The sequence below is a fragment of the Mastomys coucha genome, chromosome X (assembly GCF_008632895.1).
Source record: "Mastomys coucha isolate ucsf_1 chromosome X, UCSF_Mcou_1, whole genome shotgun sequence".
Taxonomy (NCBI): Eukaryota; Metazoa; Chordata; class Mammalia; order Rodentia; family Muridae; genus Mastomys; species Mastomys coucha.
The window spans coordinates 154,520,530-154,526,589 of NC_045030.1; positions in this window are offsets into that span (position 1 = coordinate 154,520,530).

The window sequence follows — 6,060 nt, forward strand, 5'->3', positions numbered from 1 at the left end:
TGTTCTTGCCTGGAGTGAAAGCCTAAATACCCAAGGAATAATCTCTGGCATTCTGTGATTTCAGAGTACACCGAGATGCCCACTCTAGACACGTTTTGTAGTATTAGGATCCCAGGTGCTTATTTTGTAGCAACCTCTTGTCCATTTTTCCCTCTGTTTTTCATGTGTCTGACAGTCACACTCCTTTTTTTATTGGTTTTTCAAGACAGGGTTTCTCTGTGTAGCCCTGGCAATACTGGTACTCACACAGGCTTGCCTCAAACTTAGAAATCCACCTGCCTCTACCTCCCAAGTGCTTTGATTAAAGGTGTGTGCTGTCACTGTCCAGCTAGTCATACTACTTTTGATGGCTTATTTATTCATTTTTTTGTATTATGTGCATGCTCTGAATTTGACAAACTTTCCTGCACCTCTTCCTCCCTCAGCATCTATCCCCATGAAAGTAATTGTGTGAAGAGTTATGCGAGTGATACCTGCTACCTACTTATATTGTGACTCTTATTGTGAACACATTTTTACTTTTTCCGTATTCACAACCCATGTTGCTATGCTGGTTATCAGTCCCCATCACTTTTTTGCAAGCTTGTTTTTTTTTTTTTTTTAATAGATGGTATTTGTCACACTTTTCTAAAGCCCCACTCCTAAAGCTTGTGACTGTCTGTTAGCCATATCTTATGATGAGTTAGGTTTGTCAGTAAATGCATAATTGGAATGGGAGTGTTACCCTCAACTACAAAAGTGGAGATGTTTATTATACTGAAAGATCTCGTCATATCTCCAAGGAAACAGTAGGACTTTGTAAGAAATAGGGAGTGCCATGGGTATTCTTAGGTTTCCTGGAGTTGTGGAAAATATGTTAAGAGATCAAGGAATATTCCACCTAGCAGAATGTTGATGAGGTGTGCCTCTAGAAGTTCGGAACCTCTATGTCTAACCACTATGTGTCTTAAGAAATAGAGTGCTTCACTTGCAGTATAAAATTTCTTTTGTGAGTGTTTTGATAGTTGAAGCTTGTTTTGTCTCCTGTTGCATTGTATATAGGCTGACCATTTAAAGGACAGGTAACATTTTCTCTGTGCTTCATTCATAAATGACTTTCCACCTTCCATATAAAGCATAAACTTAAAACATGTTCTAAGAAGAAGTACAGATTTTTCTAAGGAAGAACATGTAAAAGATTATTTTGAACTGTAGTATTGTCATCTCTTTGTTTCTGGGCATTCTATTTTTCTAAGTTGCAAAATCATGTAAGTAGATGTTGATTCTGTTCTCTGATTCTTTGACAATTTCATACATGTATACTTTAGTTTTTGATCATTTTGGTCTTTTTGACCATTTAGTTTTGGTCATTCAAGAAGTCAGCTTCCCTCACTTCTTGTTCATAAATACTGAACAGTGTAACTCAGCACATCCACATCCCTGTTTTTAAGTTGGAAAGTGTGGTCATACTTGGTTATCTAAATTGCCCTTTTAGTATTCTGTGTCTTAGAACTTCTTGCCCCTATGATCTTCCTACATCATAAATAGGTGATGTTATAGGCCTTATATGGTTATAAGGTCCTTTATGGGAAGGTCTTTCTGTTAAAAAGAGTGAGTAGCTTCCTGAGGTAGCCCTATGTAGCACTGGGAGGGAAAGGAACATCTGTCAAACCTTGCTAGATTATCTGAAGACACTTTGGATATAAGTGGGTAGCAGATATTATAAATTGATCTCCTTTTTTTTTTGCCTGTTTAAGAGAGATCATTTTGTATGTGTAGGCTAGCTTCTAAGTCTCTCTCATTGTAACTTAACCTCTTCAGTGCTGGGGTTATATGTATAGACTATGTACCATCTTAAACATTGTTGACTTTTAGTTCTTTGTTGTTTTTTATGACAGTATATTCCTGTAACCCTGAACAGTCTAGAAGTTGTTATTGCAGGTTGGCTTGTACTTGAATGTTTCTTCTGTCTCTCTCTTCATAGTGCTGTGATTGCAATCTTTGTTCATATACACTCTCTATTCTCTTTGCTAGATATTGCTGCAAATATGCTAACATGAGGAGTAATTTGTATCAGTGCTTCTCAAACATTCATAACCCTCCCCAACTTTTATCAATTTTTAGAAATGAAGATTCTCATTCATTAAGTTTAATCTACAGTCTGAGATTCTGTTTTTGCAAGAAGTAACTTCTTGCTAGTAAATCATGATGTTCTATTCTTCAAATAGTAATGATTGGGAATAATTTTGTTGGGAATAATTTTGTCCAGTATGAAAGACAATGCTTTTCTTTCTCCAATTTAATAGGCACTAACTGTATTTAGCTATAGAGAAGTTTAAATGAGACTAGTATGATCATTTATTTATTTATTTATTTATTTATTTATGTTTTTTGAGATAGGGTTTCTCTGTATAGCCCCTGGCTGTCCTGGAACTCGCTTCTGTAGACCATGCTGGCCTGGAATTCAGAAATTCCGCCTGCCTCTGCCTCCCAAGTGCTGTGATTAAAGGCGTGTGCCACCACTGCCCATCTCAATATTTTTAATAATGTGCATGAAACAGGTTTTCATGATGTACTTTTTTTATTGAAGCAACATTGTTGGCACTGGTTTTAGATACTGGAACATTTTAGATGGTTGATTTTAAGTTAGACATATTCAGCTTACGCTATACTAAAATAATAATAGAAACATGATTTTTTAATTGGATATTTTCTTTATTTACATTTAAAATGTTATCTCCTTTCCCGGTTTCCCTCCCTCCCGGAAACACACTATCCCATCCTCCCTCCCCCTGCTTCTTTGAGGGCATCCTTCTACTAACCCACCGTACCTCCCTGCGCTTGATTCCCCTACATTTGAGCATCAGTTGAGCCCTCATAGAACCAAGGACCTCTCTTCCCATTGATGCATGACAATGCCATCCTCTGCTACATATGCAGCTGGAGTCAGAAATATTTTAAACTTTCTTATGCACTGCTTTATACTGCAGAACTATTTGGCATTAAGTGTTCTTATGCTGGAGTAGTAAACATAATCTTTAGTCTAAATTTATACTCTTAATTTTTGAAAAAAATTACTGCTATTTATATAATAAACAGTTTTAATCAGTAAATTCTCATCACTGAAATATGTGGTTGTCTTAATTTGGGGGTATCTTGAATCACCTTAATATTGAAGTTCAATAGTCCTACCACTGGGTTTTCATTTATTTTGTTCATCAGTCTTGACTTATTGGAATGCTCTGACCTCATAGACTTTCAAGAGAAGAGAATTTTTATTTTAGCTTCATGTTTTTTTTTATTCCTACTTAACTATATTTCTTCAGGTTGAAAAAATTTTTTCTCTTGTTTTTGTCTTTTTTTATTGGATGTTCACATGCTAAAAGTATATTTTAAGCCAGGCATCACTAAATTATTTACTTTTCTGTGTGCTGCTGTGGTAAAGTTTTGTGGTGTCTTTATCCAAAACAAAAGTAAATACAGTCCATTTGCCATTCCTTAGTATCTGTCTCTCGTAGTATCCTTCCCAGCTTTCCCATGCTTGGAAAATATCTGCTATAAATCTTTGTCAAAGACAATGGAAAGTTAGATGCATGCATTGAACTCTTATTTGGCGTTATCCACCAATCATTTCTTCAGGTAATGAAGTTCCCTGAGGCAAAAGAGCACTAAACCGAAGGTGTGGCCTAGATTTAACCCTAATTTTTTGTTTATCTCCTGCAATGGCCTTTGGCATCATAGACTTAATAAGAATTGAGCACAGAGACCAGATCCGAGCAACGAAAGTGTTTCTGGATCTCCTTGCTGAAATTTTGTGTGTATGTGTGTGTGTATGTGTGTGTGTGTGTGTGTGTGTGTGTGTATTTTACCAGGGTTTGAACCTAGAGTCTCCTACATGGTAGGCAAATGCTCTACTACTGAACTAACTTTCAACCCAAATAATTTAATATTAAATATCCACATTTTGCTAGTGCTATTACAACATAAGCCACATTTAGATCTTGTTGCAGGATACAGTGTTGGGGGAAAAGTATTGTAGAATCGTTTCAGGTAGTTTTTCACTTCTTCAATTTCAAAATCAGCATCCTCATGTTGTAAAGACTCTGTTCTCCCTGGAAGTCTCAATAGTATACTGTCTATATAGTATGAGATATAGGGAAGAAAATTTTATATCTGCTTATAAGGGTGAGTATGCTACTGTGTTCTTCTGAAACTCAGATGACAATTTTTAGGAATCTGTTCTTCCCTGCTGCCTTGAGAGATTGAGCTCTAGGACATCAGACATCTCCAGTGGCTCAGACATTTATTCAGCCATGCTTTCTAGGAAAATTTATCTCAACTTTTGAAGTTTGTATTCTAAAATTTGTTTCTCACTTACAAATTTTTGAAAGCCACTAGTGTTTAAAGAGAAAAAGGATAGTCCATTTACTTTAACATTTATTATTGAAAAAAGTCAATTCTAAAATAATTTTCAATGTTTAGTTCAGAAATAGTAAAGTATACTTTAGAGAATTGGACACTTTGTTTACCAAGGATTTAAACCAATTGAAACTGTTCACACCAAAAAAAAAAAAAAAATGCAGTCCTTTCCTTAGAGACTGCCAGAAAACTGGCTCATCCTATAGTACCAAAATATTTTATGAAACTATAGTACTTAACTGTTACTTTGGAAATTATCCTAGCAAATAGTAGATGACAAGAACCTGACTGTTCCTGAAATTAAACCTTTAATATGTTGCACATTGGAAGTTTGCAGACTTAGGCTTGGTATATTCTTCATTCAGTTTATTAGCTCATACTTCATAATAAAAAAGGGTTCACATTGAGCATCCCTCAAAGCTACACATTTCCATCTTTTTTTCTCTGTCGTTTGGTTTGAAAGTCCCCACCATAGGAGAAAAGACAGAATAATGTGGAATTCAAGGCTGAAAATATGAAAATGTAAAGTCCTGTTATTTATTGATCATGATGTAAAAAGACTATTTTCATTAAAAATTAAAAGTATAGCAAAGGGGTTCTATGAAAAGGTCTAATAAGCGGCTCGTTGCCTTGCTCAAGAGAACAAAGTATTTAAATTTCATCAGTTTGTCTGTATATAGTGTTTATCTGTAATTATCAAGTAACTTTCAAATTGTAAAGCAAATCATCATGTAAATTTATAATGTTTAGATCTTTCTTGAACTAGGTACATTATAGAAATCAAGAATCTCTAATTTTGCACATCTAGAGATTCTTGGAGTTAGGCACTCTATGTTCCAAGTCAGCAGCTAACTTAGACCAAGAGAATATTATCCTTTCCAGGGAGAGGCTTTCTTAGTTACTAGGAAGAGAGAAATACCACATCATTTTGGAGATTGCTAGGTATTAGGCCTGTTCAGTTTCAAAAGAGTAGATATACCAGACTGCATTCTATTTTACTGTCTTCTTAGGAGACCCAAAAAGCTTTCCGTTTTCCTCCTAAAACTATCTTCTAGCAATGCCTAATATATACAATGGCAATATTCTTGAAGTAGCATTTATTTCTTACTGTAAAAGTTGCATATGAAAATTTTTTATATTGTAGAAAATGGATATACTCTTTATTACTGTGGATATATGATTTTAGTTTTAGGTTCTAACTTAAGAATTATAATTTTTAAAGTCCATTATACATTAAGGTAACAGATGGAAAACCTACCCTCAGTTTTGGATAGAGGTGTAGAGAGAAAACCAGACTTACTTTTACTTTTGGTTAACATAGCATATTGTGTATGTTTCAAACAAAACTTTGAAATTGGCTTATAGTAAACTCTGAACTAGTAATGAATATTTTCTGTGGCTTTTTGTTTGATGTATTTTATGCAGCTTGATGGGATATTTTAAGACATTTTTTCTTTCCTCTCTTCAGAGTGATCACTCATGCTATAGGTTTCTCTCGGGTGAGGATGCATGTGCAGGGTAAACCTAAATTGCACTATGTATTCAACCCTTCTGGGATCCCTCAAATGTGAACAAATGGTATATGTCACTAGGCTTGTCTAGTGTCTTTAAGATTAAGCATAAATTAAGAAAAACAAAATCCAGAAAGTGAGACTGGGAGGG